The sequence below is a fragment of the Pinus tabuliformis genome, chromosome J (genome assembly GCF_031772625.1).
Source record: "Pinus tabuliformis cultivar Carrire ecotype Pingquan chromosome J, CPIR1, whole genome shotgun sequence".
NCBI lineage: Eukaryota > Viridiplantae > Streptophyta > Pinopsida > Pinales > Pinaceae > Pinus > Pinus tabuliformis.
In genome coordinates this window covers 983,074,461-983,092,773 of record NC_142295.1, presented here as the reverse complement: position 1 = coordinate 983,092,773, position 18,313 = coordinate 983,074,461, and the positions used below count along the sequence as shown (strand labels likewise).

At 37.4% G+C, this 18,313-nt stretch overlaps 1 protein-coding gene across 1 annotated transcript in view; it reads right to left on the bottom strand.

The window, feature by feature from the left end:
* The window catches only part of APX6 (ascorbate peroxidase 6), a 320,621-nt gene extending 307,661 nt beyond the window's left edge, over nucleotides 1-12,960 (bottom strand). Inside the window, exon 1 of the mRNA XM_089378865.1 lies at nucleotides 12,911-12,960. The gene's annotated coding sequence lies outside the window, so the exon portion shown is untranslated. The remainder of the gene's footprint in view (nucleotides 1-12,910) is intronic.
* Nucleotides 12,961-18,313: the final 5,353 nt, after the last annotated feature.

Below are 18,313 nucleotides of genomic sequence, written 5' to 3'. Positions count from 1 at the left end.
CCAAGTAACCGCGGATGGACAATCGTTGCTTAGATGCTTCACTAACCTGTATGCTATGCAAATCCTAAGACCTAGGTGTGGCACAAGAATCTTGGTTACAATTATATGCCTATTCTAAGTAAGACCTTCCTCTTAACTGTTTTGAAACCAATGTTCAGAGTAGGTTGTGGAATGGAAGCCAATGGGAAGCAAGCAATGGCTTAATTAACGATACCTCCCCTATGTTCCAACCACCTGATGACTTCGGCGCTGCAGAGGCTGTGGCTCTAACGACTGCAAGGTCACAGTGTTAACCGATAGAAAGGTACTGAATCCCTCAAGCTAAATTGAGAAAGGGTACAATGCTATTATAATTTACAATTACATTATACAAATTATATTTACAAAATATACAAGTGTACAATTCTTAGAGAAAATTTGAGAAATAATTGTTTTTGTAAATTTTGACAATGGCTAAATGTATTTCGAAAAAATAAATGCCAAACTACATCCTTGGCGAACTTAGAAAACCATATAAAATACTCAAGGTCCAAACATAGTCAGCCTGTGCCCACAGTTTGTGAATTTGGAGCCCAAGGGTTGGGGAACCTGCAAACACTATATAATTTCTCAAGAATAAATTGTTAGAACAATAATGAATCAGATCACCTAAGATAAGCCCAAAAGTTATCAATAGAATGTCCCTTTCATCTACACTGAATTAAGAATTTAATAAAATATTAAAGCACAACATAGGAATGCCTGTACCCAGCACATACCACAAATCAGTAGAACAGAGACACCATGAACTGCACCCCAAAGTCTTTTATTATGATTATTCAAAACATTCCCAGTAGGACAGTAGCCTTACATCAGTTTTTACAGAGTTACATTAGCCAAATATCAGATGACTTGAGACACAAATGACCTCTAATTTATAGATAAATCCTCCAAGTGGAAAATAACAGCTAATTGGCTTGATCCCCATCAAAATAATATAGGTCGTTCATAAATTTTTTATGATATTTTAATCTCTGTCGTTGAAATAATTATTATTGAGGAATTTTCGAATTTCTCATTAAAACCATTTTTTATTAGCTCAAAAATAATTATTTTGAGTTAATTTCCTCAAAAATGTGACTTTGACTTGACCGCCAAGGCCCAAGGGTCCAATTTTTCTTGAAGTTTTAATATTCCCTTGGTGGAGGACCTCCAAAAATTAATTTCTTTAAGACCCACGAATTTTTCCACTTGGAGAATCTAATTTCTCTAGCATTTTAATTTTTTAACTCTAATTAATTAACTTTCTGGCTTAGGATTTACTTTATTTTTGTCAGAAATATTAATTAATTGACACTTGAGATGATTAACTATTTTTTCAGCCTCAAATATTTTAGCCATGGTGTCTAAGTATGAGTGACCATGCACTAAAATGTTTTTTACATAAGATTTTACAAAATTCAACCCTCAAAGGGGGAATACCTGTTCATTATAGACCCTCAAAATACACACCCAATTCTGCAACACAATATGATCTAGTAGACCAAGTGACTTGTAATAAAATAATTTAGCTAATTAACTTAAATTATTCCCAAATCACTTTTACAGAAGACTCGACTAAAACACTACGACTCACCTAAGACTTTCACAATAAATTCCATCCTAGCTTTGGGGTGAGGCTGGAGAGAAAAACTTTGTCAAGCATTTGGGTTTAGAAACACAAATGAATCAGTGAGATGAAAAACCTCTTAGCATGAAATTTGTCGCCAAAATAATAGGCTTACCTAGGTTGTTATATACATACACGGTCTTACTAGCATCATTTATATTACAAATTTTGCAGAATGGGTTTACAATGACTCAAAAACTGATGACTGTAGATCTTGATCCTTTGAAAAATTTTGTACAACTACTTCCTTGGAACTTTGATAAAATGTGTGCAACAAAACCACCTTATTGTAATAGCTCGTTGGAACCAGAACGAGAACATCTATAGGATGGGATGATGAAAGTGACTTTCAACAACCAAAGAAAGTATGGTTGGCGATTTACCATTTTACCGGATTAAAAAATGACTTTAATTAGTCACTTAAATAAATAAAAGAAGGGGAAAATGATTAATTGAAGGAAAAAGACCAAGAGTAACTTGAGTAAAACTAAATTAAATTAAAAGTCACTTAGATGACATCAAGGGGGAGCATCTACAATAATACTAAAATAATCAAAATAAAATACTTCTAGAAGATTGGAGATCTATCTATCGAGCATGTAAAAGCAAGAGGATGAGATCATTTGTGACATCTTGGATTTGTCGTATCTTCTTATTGGTGAGGTTTAGAGAACCAGGTTCTCAACTTCAGTGGTCACAAGACAAAAACCCTTTGGTGATTCAGTGAGAGTTGACGAAACCCCACCTCATCCCTTGGTGAATTCATTCAAAATTCATAGGAGCACATATTGTTTTCAACTACATTTGGAAGGCAAATCTCAAGCAGATTTATAGATTAGAGTGAGGGTCATTCAAATCCTCAAATTGAGCCATATTTTCAGTTGCAACTTGGGAAATCAGGATTAGCATTGCAGCAAAATATTTGGAGGTGTTCTCAGCTATTATCTCAACTACTATATTGGCACGTAACCTTGTTCCTATTCTATAATAAATAAAGTTGAGTTTATTTGTTGCGGCATTTCTAGGTTTTATTTGAGTTAGTATTTCTTGTATGAAATGGTGACATTTCTATTATAGAAATTTTGCGGCGAGAAATTATTTGTTGTATTTAATCAATGTTTCTGGCAAAATCTATACAGTAATGATTTCTAGGCAATTTTATTAAAAAATTGTCAAATTTATAATCTGAGATATTACAGTGGTATCAGAGTTGGTTTTCCTGCCAGCCTGAGGGATTTAGCAATTGAAGGCCTATCATCTATTTCCAGAGAGTGAAAATTTAATATAGGCTGAAACCCTAGCGCGAAAATTTGTTTTGATCAAGTGCATGGCATTGTGATGGACATTGGTGTCAATCAGTGATAGAGTCAAGTACCTTGGGCACAGGAGTATTTCTCATATATGATGCAATGTCATTGTAATTGTGCCCTCTTCTCTACTCTGGTGCAATCAAGTGTGATGATGGTGGAAAGTGCAATTAGAATTTTTCGGTTTTGATCGCAAATTACTATCAAGTATTCTGAAATCCAACTGTCAGGTGTATCTCTTTGCCGATCAACAATGAAGAAACCAGAATACATATAAAAACCACCTTGAACATATTCCTCAACTCGGCCACAATCAGGAAAATGAAAAATTGTTAATGTGTAATTGTGTGTGATGGGATGGACTACGAGTGAAAGTTGTAGGTGTCTTGGTTTGTAATATCTATCGATTTGGTGCAATGATAATGGTATGATGAAAATCCCCCTTTTTGTGCGACTGTGATTGCAATGTTCCTCTAATTTGTGCCTTGAATTAGCGTAATGTATGGAACCTATGTATAAAGAATTGATTCACATGATGCGGTTGGACTAAGTGGTTTGTATCCCCTATAGTTGAGCATCTCATTGTACCTGTGTGTGAGTGTATCGAGGCGATCTATGACAGAATATGAAGTTGGTAGCATGTGCATCAATTTGATATGTATGGCGTGATATCCAAACCTATGTGAGACTATTACAGAACCTATGTTAAATGTTGTGTGTTTGATCAAAGGATTATCGGGGATGACCAGAAAATACAAGTGAGGTTGCAAGTCGTGTGACACACCTATGCGTATTGGATGTTGTGGCGGGAACTATATCGAGAGCGTAGGAGCCAATCGTGGCTGATACGTGACGAGGGAGAGCCAACAGAGATTTGGACTGTTGTTGGAACTGAAAACATGCAGGAGAGTCGTAACAGTGTACCAAAGGTCCGGGATTGCATCACAGACCGGTTCTAGCCATAGCGTTCGCACAAGAATTCTACATGGGGGTCTAAGGAGGAGACACAGGGTCAACTAAAGATTGTTTAGGCTTCGTGTGGGCTATAACAACCAAACAAGGAGCAATATTGTGGTGGAACAAGTTGCATGGGCTCCATACACATTGGGGCACTAGCAGAGGTGATTGTCTTACAAAGGAGTTGAGTTTCCCTCTCACATTGGCTACGGATTGGATCTAATTTTTGTTGATGTATACGTGTGATCTAGTGGTTGTTTGAAGTAGAAGAATGAGTCTAGAAGAATATCACAACATTCCTTTCTAATTCAACAAAGATGACAATGCTTACACGACAATGTAAACAAGTAGATAATCTTCATACGTTTTCAATAGTACACATCCACTTACAATTTCCACATATTAACTTCTAGGTTGTAACTTGTTACACTAGCAGGGTTTGTAGTACAACACTTATTAATTTAATAACATTGACAACACTAATTACCCTATCAATAACAACTAACTAGCCTACTACCTATGTAACAGCCCTGGTGAAAATTTCATGTAATAAAAGTTAATAAAGTTAAAAATAATAACCACGGTTGATGGGACTCTTATTCCAAGTTGAATGTTGGGCAAGACATCCTAGTGGGTGTTCATTTGGTTTATTATGGCCCAGGAAATTGGCAAAGGCAATGGTTAAGGCTTTAGAAAGGCAAAATGGCATTTTTGGCACATTTATTTATGAAAATAATGGAAATTAAGAGAAAAGAAAGGTGAAAGGTCACAGGTTGCGTGTGAGGAGGAAAATGAAAGAAAATAATCGAAAATGAAGAAAATAGAGGCCTCATTAATAAAAAAGCTTCTGAGGATCAATTGGTAACCTTTTGTTAGTTCAGTTTTGGAGCTCTCTCATTATTCTCTCTCTCTCACTCTTGGAAACTTAGAGTTTTCTTGGAGCATTGTGGCATTGGATCAAGAAAGGCAAAGAAGACAAGAGGAGGCAAAGATCAAGCAGGGAAAGGCAAGATCAAGTAGCTACAATAGTATTCTTTGCAAGTATCAATTGGCATGTGTATTTTCCTTGCTATATTTTGCATGTGGTTCTTTTGCTGTTATGGCATGGGTTTTGTTGGGTGTGACAGTGTTTTCAGCCTAGCCTTGCCGTTTCCGGATAGCCATGGTGTGATGGGGTTTGTTGATTTTGGGTAGCATCGGATGTGCTCTAGTCTTGAAAATTGGTGGAGAGGCTAAGGCACATGAGATCTCCAAGACCCAGAAATCATTTAGAGAAATTCCACCCAGATGAGGAGTTATTAAAATAATTAATATTTTTAATGGGTTCCTACGTCTAAACTTAGGAAAATAAAAATATTAATGTGTATTAATAAAAGATGGGTGAGAAAATTCTATGTGATGAGGATCAAGTTAGTTCTAATCTTAGTCGTTGATTAGGGACTTAATCTCGGCGGTTGATTCGTCAACAGAAAAAGTATAAGAGGAGGCTTAAGGGTTAGTTGGAGATACACCAAAAGAGATCAGTCAGTTCGATTTTCTGGGGCGAGGTTTGCTGAGGAGATCGAGCAAGTGATCAGTTGCAGTGAGGAGCAGTTCAGCAAGGGATTTTCATCCGAAGTTGAAGAATACATAGCAGAGAGGTAGCACAGGGCCAGGAGAGACAGTGCAGGCCCTAGAAGGGCTGACACATAGGTCGAAGAGTTGACACAGAGGATGCAAAAGGCTGACGCAGGTGACGCAGAAGCCGTAGGGGTTGACGCTGGGCCTATGAGGCAACGCTGCGGAGATTCTGTGGGGGCAGACTGGAAGCAAATCAACAGATTCTGAGCCAGGAAAGGGTGATGCAGCTGTTGGAGCAGTGACGCAATTCCAGAACAGTGCTTGGAGCAGCTTTCGTTGTCCAGCATAGGGAACGATCGGAGTCGCTGTGGGGTTTGATCATCCGATTGCTGATTTGCCAGAATATCTATCTCCGGATAGAGGTACTACTGCCAAGGATATTCTCTATTCGGTGAACCATTTCTGGCACCCTAGTTGTATTCACGAATCTGCTTAATAATACAAACCCTCTATATGCTGCACCGGTTTTCCCGAATTGGGTTTTTCTGGGGACAATTATCCAAAAATAACGGTGTCCCTTGTGTTATTGTTTTTATTTATTTCAATGCATGATCTATATATCTGTGAAGGTTGCAATAGTGTTTACTTCGATGTTTATGAAATTAAATTACTTGTTAATGCAAAGAACAAGTAGGATATTGTAAACAAGTAATTGAAGTGGGGGTTTCTGATGTGTTAGATTCAGGAATTTTCACAGGGTTCTCATGTTTTGGTTGAACTGGATTGTCGAATGGATTCGAAGTTGAGTGAGGTGGATCTCCGAATGATAGAGCACATGGCCTAGTGGTCCCTGAACCGGACTATGGATCACGATAAAGCCACTGGCCTAGTGACCCTTGAGCAGACAATGGATTGCGGTAAAGCCAGGATTGTGTTGCGTCGGGTGGGCCTAGGAATCGTTGCCAGTGAATGGCAGGATATACGATAAAGCCAAGAGGTGGTTTGCTCTCCGTTGGGCCTAGTAATCCCAGGTTTGGGATATGCGGTAAAGCTTGGAGAGTGGGTCTCGATTTAGGGCCTAGTGATCTGGGGTTGGATTGCGGTAAACCCTGAGAGACTAGGAGACAGGAAAAATCCTCACAATGTAGGTGGATAAATCTGGTGGCATCCATGCTTGTTTGGCCTAGTGATCAGGTGGAGATCATGGTAAAGCCTATTATGACATGTTTATTGTGTTGGCCTAGTGATCCGAGATGGATTATGGTAAAGCCTGGTTTCTATTGATGAGGGTGAGGTGGTTTAGCCTCGGTATGCCCTGGTTGGTTCTTTTGGTTTGAGTCCCACATTCATGCTTGGAATATGGCATGGGGGTGAATGGCTGAAGAGAGATTTGGCTCAGCCATTCTATGGTCGGGTGGAACGTGGTAGTCCCATTCCAGGTTTGGATTTTGCATCATTAATGAAAAGTTATTTCTCTTTGTATTTTTATGAGTATTATATTGAATTATATGTGGATCATATGGTTGTGATTTCATTGGTATTTTTGCTGCTATTATGTTGGTTATATATGTATTTTATGACAATGGCTATGTATGGCTCTCATCATCTTTTTACTCACAAATGAATGGGCAATGTATCTATGACCTAATAGATGATAATGCAGCAAATGATAAGAGGGAACAATGGTTCTTAGCGATTCTCAGATAAGTATGAGATCCCTATGCTTAAATTTGTTGTTTACACATGTAGATTACATATTTGTGATATGTTTGATGAAATGTATGTCATGGCTAGTAGGGGTCTGGTTAAGAGCTTGTTCAACTATTTGCTTTTGCATCATTGTTTCCCTGTTATTTTATTGTTCTGAAGATTTCATTCAATTCTGGGTAGTGACCTGGGTTCTGGGCCTGAAAAAGTGGCTTAAATCCTAGGGACGCTGGCATAGAACTAGACAAAATAGTCCCTGGATGCTGGCATGCCTATAGCATGAGAGCATCTAGAGCCTCCTGGATGTTGGCAAGCCTATAACATGAGAGCGTCCAGAGGTCAAGTGGTCAAAAACTTCAGTGGGACCCAGGGGCAAGCTACCTGAAGTATTGGGATGGTTCTCAGGGGTCCTGTAGCTGATGTGGAAGGTATGTATGTTGTGTTTCCGTCGATTCCATTTCCTTAAGGTCACATAGGAGGTTGAATCTGTTCATAGTAGCCTATCTTCGCACGTTTACCCCGGTTGGCCGGTTACTTGGGTAGATGTGGGAGGAGGGTGTTACAGCTTAAAACTTCATTGCCTTGCTATCCTAGGCCTTGTTGTTATGCTACTTGCTCAAACTTGCCTTATCCAGCCTGTCTCCACAAACTGTGTTTGAATTTAACCTAGAGACGAGTTGTTGTCCTAAGAAGTGCTTAGACCAGAGTCAAAAATCATAGGATAGGCTCCCTCGCTTCTCAGGCTCACTCTAGATGGAGCACGCTATTGTGAGAAGATACCCTCTGAGGCCTCCATTGCTTCAAATAAGGCTTCATTGCCTTGTTTGCCACAAAAATTACTCCAATAGGGATGTTGCCTCGAGTACTATCTTACAGCTTCTTCGTTGCCCCATGTTTTCTCTTTTTTGACAAATCCACTACCACAAGGGGCATTTCTAAGGCAGATCGCATGCACGGTAAGGGATTCAGGTTTGTTTAGGGCCTTACATGCCCTTAGAACAGTTACCAACTACCAAGTTGAGGGCTTCATTTCCCTAGAATTGCCTCATCCAATCCTCAAAGCCACAAAATGCACTGCTTACAGCTTAGAAGAGGGCTTCACTGCCTTAGAACTGCCTTAGCTAGGTCTTGATGACACAGACAAGTGTTAGAAGGAAATTTGTCCCAGATGGAGGTTTGGTAGTATTTCGTTGCTCAAACAAGTGCCTCAAACTACCTCGCTATCAAAAATTTGTTCCTCAAACCAAATAATTCACAAAAACCTTCCCTTACTTGCCAAACCAGATGAAAAATGTCTCATAAAATTATGCCAAACATAATAAAGAGAGGTATTGGCTAGGGTGGAATCTTTCACTACTGAAACCAATAAAAAATAAAAGGGGTCTTAAAACCCTCAGGAGCCTTAGCTCACAAAACAGAAATATCCAACAACCATGATGAGAAGAATGATTCTCCTCTCTCTTATTTATAGATTCCCTTTGGGGTCTCTCATTCTAATTTTAATTTGAAGGTCTAACAAGTTTACTTCCACTTGCCCCATTTTTGGCTTCTTTCACAAGTTTACTTCCAATTACCCCAATTTACCCAATGTTACCCCAATAACATTGAATAATAATTGACTATAGCCTATGGGTTTGGATAGGCTAGTTCATTCTCCCTTGGGCAATTAATTAGAAGAGGGCATTTCAAAAGAGCAGGAGGTAGTGGTTGTGGTGACAGTGGGCCATACCTCATATTGTTGTCCTAGGTCTAGTTCTTGTCTTGTGAGCTACCTTCAAAAGACCTGCTAACATGTTAAAAGGATAGAGAAAAATGTGAGAGAAAATAATCATATCAATAACAACACATAAAACTCGTGAGCTTTATCTCGGAAAAACCAATTAATAGACCTATTATTCCTTAGCCAAACCCGGCCAACCCAGCCAAGTGAACCTTCCACTCAACTGTATCCCATTACAATGGAGTATCCCCAACCTTTTAAAGGATTCATCACATGTAAATCACGGGCTCAAATAAAACGGGTTACCAAAACCATGTGTTCAAAACAATCACTGTTGACCTAAGAACCTTGACTCTTTCATCGAGTCAGATTTAACCTAACACTAATGAGCCCCTATGGTGATTGATACTACATTCCTAAGGACCATTCTCGTATTTGGTGACTCATTACTAAAATGTGAATTGTTGAGTTTATTCATTACACATTACATACTCACAAGAACAAGAATACAAATGACAGAATGCTTCCTAAAGAGTTGGGTATGATATTTGTTACCGTAGCTAATCTTATTACTGGACATATAGAAGCCTGCACTTACAAAATACAGGCCATCCAGGCCAGCTGCAGTACAAAATGCTGCCATGAGATGGACCTTCTCGAGGAAATTGATGGTATCATGGTAGGAAGGGAAGACACGGATACTACAGGGACTCAATCATGTATATAGTAGGTAAACGGGCGTCCTCTGAAAGCCCAACCATAGTCACTAGGTATGCATGATCCAGGTGAGAAAAATAAAAAGTCTATGAAAAATATGCAGTAGAAACTAGAAAGTGGATAAAAAGAATATTTATTCCCGAGTCAGAATGTTTCAGAGTACCATAGAAAATGAAAAGACAAAACAGCCTTGTTTAAAATTATTTGGTTAAAGTCCTTTAGGCTTTAAGAAGATACAGGCATCATTCCCAAGTGTGATTTTAGATGTATAAGACTAAACCATTGGGAGATTTTCAACTTCTTGGTGACTGTTCCCTGTAAAATAATATTTAACGGTTGGTAGAATTAGTAGGGTTTACTATATGAATAGTGAATTACAAGTACAAATGATTTGCTTTGACATGATTATTTGAAAGCCAGTTATGTTGATACAAGATGCAGAAGTTACAGGGCTTGCATTCAACTGACAGTTAATAACCACAGTGCTGAATCAATTTATTTGATGTGTATATCTTATTTTGATATCATTTAGATTGGTTGCATATTTGTGGTGTTTGTACCCATTATGAATTATTGCAAGTAATGAGCGAAAACGAATAGTGCAGTCAGCGTGGGGTTCTGCATGAGGCCAGAAATCTAAGTTGTTCGTGTCATAAACTTATAAATCATAGGACGTGTAGTGTTTCCATGTCTGGATATCTCGGATAGGACATATGGTGTACAGTTTTTGATATCTCACCTGGTAACCCACTTGTGCCTATGTTAGTAATGCCTTCTCTCTAGAGTTACCAGATACATCTGAAATCAGCCCCCGTAGGAACCTCCCACATTTCAAGGTGGAACCTGTTGTACCAGAAACGGAACTGCTGCCTTCATTTCTCTTCAAAAAACAGTCCACAAACGGCAACGGAACAAAAAACAGAGTTTTCTACAGCCGTTCCCATTTCTGAAGGTGAAGGCCTGAAACCATTTTTCATGAAACCGTTTTCGTTTCTTAGGGCCGTTTTTGAATTTTTAAATACCGGAAATAATTTTCAGTCATTTGCCTTGGGACTTATGTCATTTTCAAGCCCGGAAATTCAATTCCACAGTAAATTGACTTCAATTCTGGGTCTGCTCTATACCCACAACACAAATTGCAGTTCAAGGTACGGATGAAAAGATTTTTTATGTGTAATTTCATGATAAATTTTCAATTATCATGGCATTTGATTAGCCTCTTCCCAATTGTTTCTATAATTGATATTTCAATCTGGTCCTGTTGATTACTTCTCATCAACTACAGTTTGTGAAGTGGGTTCTTGGTTTCTCGCTTTCTCTGTGTAAAGCAGTTGGAATTCTATAATTTTGTTTTCGGTGGAAGAGAAACCCAAATTATCAGATATATAGGAAGAGAAACCCAAATTGTCAGATATTTAGGATATTAGGCCTTACTAAAGGAGGACTTGATAGGAGTTTTTGGTTATATTAAATACCTCTTGGCATACAAATTAACGGAAGCATTGTTTACAACCTGTTTCACCAACTAAGCATACCTGCTTGACCCACCAATCAAGACCCAGTTGGCAACCTAGACTGTATTTTGGTTCACTAGACTGGCAAATTAATACAACTTTTTCCATGTTATATTAATATCGAACTTTCAATTTAAATAGGAGATCCTTGTTTCATGTATGTTAACGATGAATGGGGGCCTAAAGTATGCCCTAAAACTGTTTTTGCTGGGTTAAGAGTTCATCTTCCAAACAGGTTAACAACCCAAGACCCAGAGGCATCTGGCCTGGGTGAAAGTCTACCCCCTTACGGACAACCAGCAGGTAATTCCAGGTCGTGTGATTTTCCTTAAATAACAGTGATGAGTCAGTCTGCATTCATGGATAATAGCCAGTAATGGCTGTTCCCACTGCTGGTTTGACAACTGAGTTATGATAATTTTCCCACTGTATAAAAAAAATAAAGATGAAAGTTGATGTCAAATGATTTCTTCTAATTAAATTTACCATAGAAATAAAGAAAAGTGCACCAAAGAAATGGTATTTGGGCTCCATGATTTCCCCATTTGTCTTCATCTTCAGTGTTGTTGTTTTTACTCTCCCCTCATTTGTTGTGTGCGGAACCTCCAAACTCCTTTTCTCATTCCTCCCGTGGTGCCTTTGGGGAAGAGTAAATATTAAGCACCATGTAGTGATTGTTGTCCATTGAATATCACTTTATTCTCATCCCCTCATTTGTTGTATGTGGAACCTCCAAACTCTATTTCTCATTCCTCCTGTTTCTTGTTTCAGGTAACATAGGTTGAAACCATTGAGGGTGCCCTTGTTTCTGGTAACATAGGTTGAAATCATTGAGAATGCCTTTCGGGAAGGGTAAATATTGAGCACTATTTAGTGATTAGTTAATTGCATTTTCATTTTATTTATTGAATATCACTTTATTCTCATCCAAGAGACACGATGTAAAGAGAGTGAGTCAATCATTGACTTACTGCATAGTTTTTAAAATTTATATGGTGTTTATAATTACCCTCTGCAAAACAACATATACCTCTGTGGCAGAGCAGCCCAATGGCCAGGGGCAAGTCCTGGGCTCAATGTCTAGCTTTTCCAGTTTTCAATGTGGTATCAGAGACAGGTTAGCCCAAGGTCGGTTAGGAGACCTTGGCCAAAGTGTGGCTTGAGGAGGGGTGTTCGACATCGAAATCCACAAGTCAGGATGAACGATTAATTTTTAAGGTTGCTCGTCATAAAGGAAAATGTAGCTCAGTGGTTGAGCGGGGGTTCCCGGGTCTGATTCATAGCAGGTTCATTTTTCAATTTTCTTAACGCATGTTGAGAGTATGTTGATCGCCGATATATCTGCTGCTCCACACTCCATGCCATATACTTTCTTCTCTGCCATGTATAAAGAATTTGGTATTTTTAACGGATTTTGTGGTAAATATGCTCACAACATTTTGCCGGTGATACCTGGTAATCCACCCACCACCTACAGATGAACTACATTAAAGAAACAAGTGCTGATACACATTGTATATACGTTCATTCACCACACAGCAACAATCAAAGCCAGTGAACCCCATACCCGATTCATTCAGAGGTACGAGGTATCCTCCACTCTGTGTCTATAAAATGAACTGATGTCTATAAATTGTGTATGGTTTAGGTTCTAAAAGAGACGTTTCCAAGGGCATATAAAACAGCTAATGGTGAATGGGTGCATAGTATACATATACAGAATTAATCAATCCCCTTCGAAGCCTTACATTTTAGTGGTCAGAAGAGGAATGATACTTACTAGAACACGTATTGATGTCTGATATTGCAGTAGTAATTCTTTTTCCTTCAGACCGGAGAATTCCTCTGCCTTCCATGGGCGGGGAATTGAAGCAGCTTGTGACACTGATGAGGACGACCTGCATTTGGGTCACATCCATTAAATGAATGTGTCCAGCATGGTAAAACTGCTGTAGCCATAGGAAAATCTTCACTGCCGAGTATATATGTAAAGCATATATATACACACAATGAGGCAACGGTTGGATTTTAGAATTGGATGCTGTCAACTGCCTGTGTGCTTTTGTCTGAAAATTGCAGCAGCGGATACAGTTGAAATTAGAATCCCATTCACAGAGAGACACAGAGACTGGAAACATCCATATAGCTTATCGGTTTATTTGTACGGAAGGTTACACTTGACCATTAAATTATCGAAATCATTTACCTGTTCCACATAAATGGACTTTCCAAAAACTAATGATGATGAACAACGGTTTTGGGCGTTTCCGAGCGTTTGTTCTCAGCATTTGTAGGCAGGTAATGGTTCCAGTTAAAATGGCATATGAGAATGTGGAAAGAGTCAAACAAGGATAACATAAAGCTCAAATCTTACAAGCATTTACTAAGCAAGAAAAAGACTGATTTCATGGTTTCAAGGAGGGAAGAACTAATTTTCCTTGGGAAAAATAATCCCAAATTATTTGGAAGGAGCTCCAACCGAAAAAGATACAAATTGGAAATAATATTACAGCTTCTAAATGGTTTGACTATGCAAGACAACTTGACAACTTGACGCGCAGGTTCCCAAGGTTGACCCTCCCCCCTTGGTCAACACGGATACTAAACTCTTCACAGTACAAGAGGTAGAGATGGGTATCAAGAAGTTGGGTGTTGGAAAAGCAAAAGACTTAGCTGAACTCCAAGCAGAATATCTAAAGTGGGGCTCAAAGATTCTTGCACCTCACATTACAAAAATCTTCAACAACATCATACAACAAGGGCTCCCCACAGATTGGACAACTAGTCTGGCAATACCTCTTTTCAAGAGCGGCGACGTCAATAATCCCTCCAATTATAGGACCAACATGATAAACCCTTTGTTTGCAAAGCTATTTGGAAGCATGCTAGAAAACAAAATTAGCAAGTGGGCAGAAGAAAAAGATAAGCGTGCTAAAGGGCAAGCAGGTTTTAGACCTAAGCATTCCACAGTTGATCATTGCATAACTTTAAGGCACATCATTGAAAAAGTTTGGGAGAAAAAGGAAGAAGCCTTTTGTTGCTTTATTGATTTCATAAAAGCATTTGACTCGGTTCCTAGGGATAAACTTTGGCAAAGAATTGAGGAACTTGGGGTTCCTAGACATTTGAGAGCAGCTGTGCATAGGCTGTATGAAAAGGTGAAAGTCAAAATTAGAACTTTAGCAGGCATTTCTGAAAGTTTTAGAAGCGATATCGGGGTCAAGCAAGGCTGCCCACTGTCTCCTACCCTTTTTGGTTTATATATCGACAAGCTTGAGGAGTGGTTAAATTCGCAAGGGGGTGATGGTATCTATTTGTGCAAGTCTGTTATAAGGCTTCTTTTGTATGCAGATGACCTTATTCTGATTGCTAAATCGGCTCTTGGTTTGCAAAGGCACTTACTATCCCTTGAGCATTTTTGTAGAAGTGTGGGGATGCAAGTCAATATTAGCAAAACGAAAGTAGTGGTCTTCTCTAAGAAAAGAAAACATAACCAACATAAGTTCTACTTTGAAGGCAACATTCTAGAAGAAGTTACGGATTACAAATACCTCGGAATTGACTTCAACAAAAATCTAAGCTGGAATGGTTGTAGAAAGAAAAGAACTTTGGGGGGTTGGAAAGCATTTTATGCTTTTCAAAATAGGTGTAGAGAGGCAGAGTTATGGGACTGGAAGACCACTCAAACTCTTTTTGGGCTTCTAGTGATTCCGGTGATTCTCTATGGTTGTGAACTGTGGGCTAGCAGTACCTCCGACATGCAGTGGAGACAAATTGAGAAAATTCAGAAGTGCTTGATTACAAACAAATTTAAGATTAAAAGTGCAGTTCCTTATGATATCTTGTTAAGTGAAACAGGGAATGCTCCTATTGAAGCAATTGCTATGGTGCGAGTCATAAGGTATTTAAAAAAAATTGAGCAAATGGAAGAGGGTAGATGGCCTAAGGTTGTCTTTAATGATAGATTGTGCAAGAGCAAAAAAACTTGGATGCAACAAAATAACAAATGGTTTAGTAAATGGGGTATTTGCTTGAATGCGTGTCCCATAAACAGCAAAGAGATAAAAGCTTTTGTTATGGAAAAGTTCCACAAACATACTTGGGATAAGGAGCTAGGAAGAAAGAAAAATTACTATATTGAAGTGTTTAATCCCACTCATAATCATCAACCAAAAGCATACATAGAGGCCAATATCTCTTGGAGAGCCAAAATTCTTATTGCTCAGTTAAGGACTAATTCTCATCAACTCCGTTGTGAAACAGGGCGCTGGAAAAGGCCAAAGGAAGTGTGGGAGGAAAGGGTATGCATTTTTTGTTCTTCCGGAAAAGTGGAAACAGAAAAACATTTCATTTTAGAATGTGAGGCCTTCAAAGACAACAGGGAAAGTTATGCAGATACGCTGGCAGCTAGCTCTTGGGATAATCTATTTAACCAGGGGTTTGTCGAGAAGATGGGAGCATTTATTGTGAAGCTTCACAAAAAAAGGGCCAAATACATCAAGCAGATGAAGAAGCAATCTATCCCATAGGCTATCTTTAGCCTTGTAGACGTTAAAATAATTTCTTTCTTTCTTTCTTTCTTCTATGATTCCGAATAAGTGGTGGATCTATTCACTTATTTTTAAGTGAATCCTGCATGTAATATGCTATCTCATTTCACCATGGTTTATCCATTTGGGTTTAAATCATGCAATTCGTGTCATTATTCTATATAATCGAACATAGTTCTTAATGTCAAAGTTTACATTGTGCATACAAAAATTTAAATTGCCTACCATATTCAATATTATGCTTTGATTAAGGTCGTGGAGGCGGCGTAGTGGTAAAGTCGGCCTCGTCATGATGGACCGGTCTTGTGTTCAATCCCGAGCAAGGTCGTAGCTCGTCGTGCGAGTAGTTAGTCTAAACCGGGCCAAGCCCACTACCTTTAGTCCGCATGGGGTAGCTCAAGTGGCAATGGCCGTGGAAATGAAGTCTCACCGAACCGGAGATCTTGGGTTCGATTCTTGTGCTACCCTCCCTGGAAATGGGGTGAATAACGGACATGTAAAAACTCGAAAATGAGAAGGTCCCACCTAAGCTTACAAAAAAAAAATATTATGCTTTGATTAGTTTTTCCAAAGTAGGTCTGGAATTCGAATTTACCTTACGCTCTTTATGTTTGTTTTTTTATTTTACTGAAAAATGGGGGACTATTGTCTTTCAAATTATATGGATATATATTAATTTTTTAATAACTTATTATTTAAGAGTATAAAATTTGCAGAAAGATTATATTTTTATGATGCCCAATATATTTAGAGGTGGGAAAGTGAACTGGTGACTTCACAGATCACTATTTATGCAAGACCTTGTAGATATAAAAATGACAATGACAATAACATTATTATTATTATTATTATTATTCTTCAAGACTTCGTAAATATAAAAATGGCAATAATATTATTATTATAATATATATATATAGATATAACTTTTCAATAATTTATTATTTAAGAGATGTATAAAGTTTACAAAGTATAAAAATGACAAAAAAGTTAGTTTACTAGTAAATCTAAATGTTATAATTTAGAATAAAGTAATGAACTTTGTTTATATATTAGTGAACCATGAAATAAATAAATAAATCAACAATTTTTTTTATAGTATTTTCCACAAAAGTTAATACAATACAAATTTATTGGTTTTGAGATCCATTTCTCTTCTCCTCTAATCTAACTTGATGGAAAATTTTAAAGATAGGAAATTTATTTTAAAGTTTAGACACAAATTATAAAATAAAATACTTGACCATTTTGTTTTTTAATATTCAAATTGGTAATGATGGTATAGAGTATCTATTAAATTTTGGCAATTTGTAAAATAATTTTGTACTATAAAATTTGGGCATTTTGGCAATTTGTAAAATAATTTTGTACTATAAAATTTACTTTGAGAGAAAATAAAGATTGAAAATATATATATATATATATATTTGGAAAAAGTATGAAAAAGTAACTCACTTGCAAATATTTACCCTTAAAGTTGTCCCTATCTAAGATATGCCGAAATTCTTTGTGAATCTCATTCACACAAAGGCTAACACTCCTCCATTATCTCTATCTCAGTTGTCACATCCAAATTTCTAGGCCGACAAAAGTATAGGGCACATAGCAAAAGGTATAAATAGCATAATATCAAGGTTATGAAGGGGATGAAGATTTTAGAGTAGTGACTTAACATGTCATTTTTATAATATGAAATGAAATGATATTTTAACATTCAAGACACTAAAAATGGTCAATGGGACCACCGGTTTCCAAGAGGAATAAAGGACACCAATTTCCAAATGGGGGAGGGTACAACACTAGGACTTCCTGGGAGGCCACTCATCCGAGTACTACTCTAGCCCAACGCTTAACTGCTAAGTTTTGATGAGATCTGATGCATTAAAACTAATATGATCACACCCATAGTTGATAACACAAAGGGTGACATTTTTCCTCTTTATCTAAGTTATCACATCAAAATTTCTCAGTTGACAAACAATATCACCTACATAGCAAAAGGTATAACCCCCATAATATCAATCAATATACTACTCACTACTAAGGGGATTGAAGTAGTGACACATATTTTCCAGATTGGATAATTTTTTAGAATTTAGTCTATATGTTTGTTTTAAGAAGAATTTAAAAAATTTAAAGTATCAAAATTTTAAAAATAAATTTAAAATTATTATTATCCAAATTTGAAAAATAAATTTAATAAAACAAAACTTTATCTTGACAAAAAATCGAAAGATGAAGTTTTTCCATTAACGAAATTTTATTTTATATATCTAAATTCTATTAAATAATAAATTAAAAGTACCATCTACTTAAACAAACTTAGTGTTAATTGAGTTCACAACAAAATTGAATTTGAATCGAGAATTTCTTGAAAGCTCTATCGACCACTCTGCCTCAATCTTGTCATGAAAAAGCACATATAAATAGGCCAACGTTAACTATAGAAAGGCAAGGAAGTAGAAGCAAAGATAACAAACACTAAAGTAGACCTAGATCTAGTTGATGGTGCAAGTGAGCTTATTGATTCACTACACATATAGCAAGCAACACTTTGAAACTAATTGGGAGACAAGATTAAAGCCTTAATGTTGATCTCTCAATTGCATATCTTATTTTTGCATCATCATTCTCTT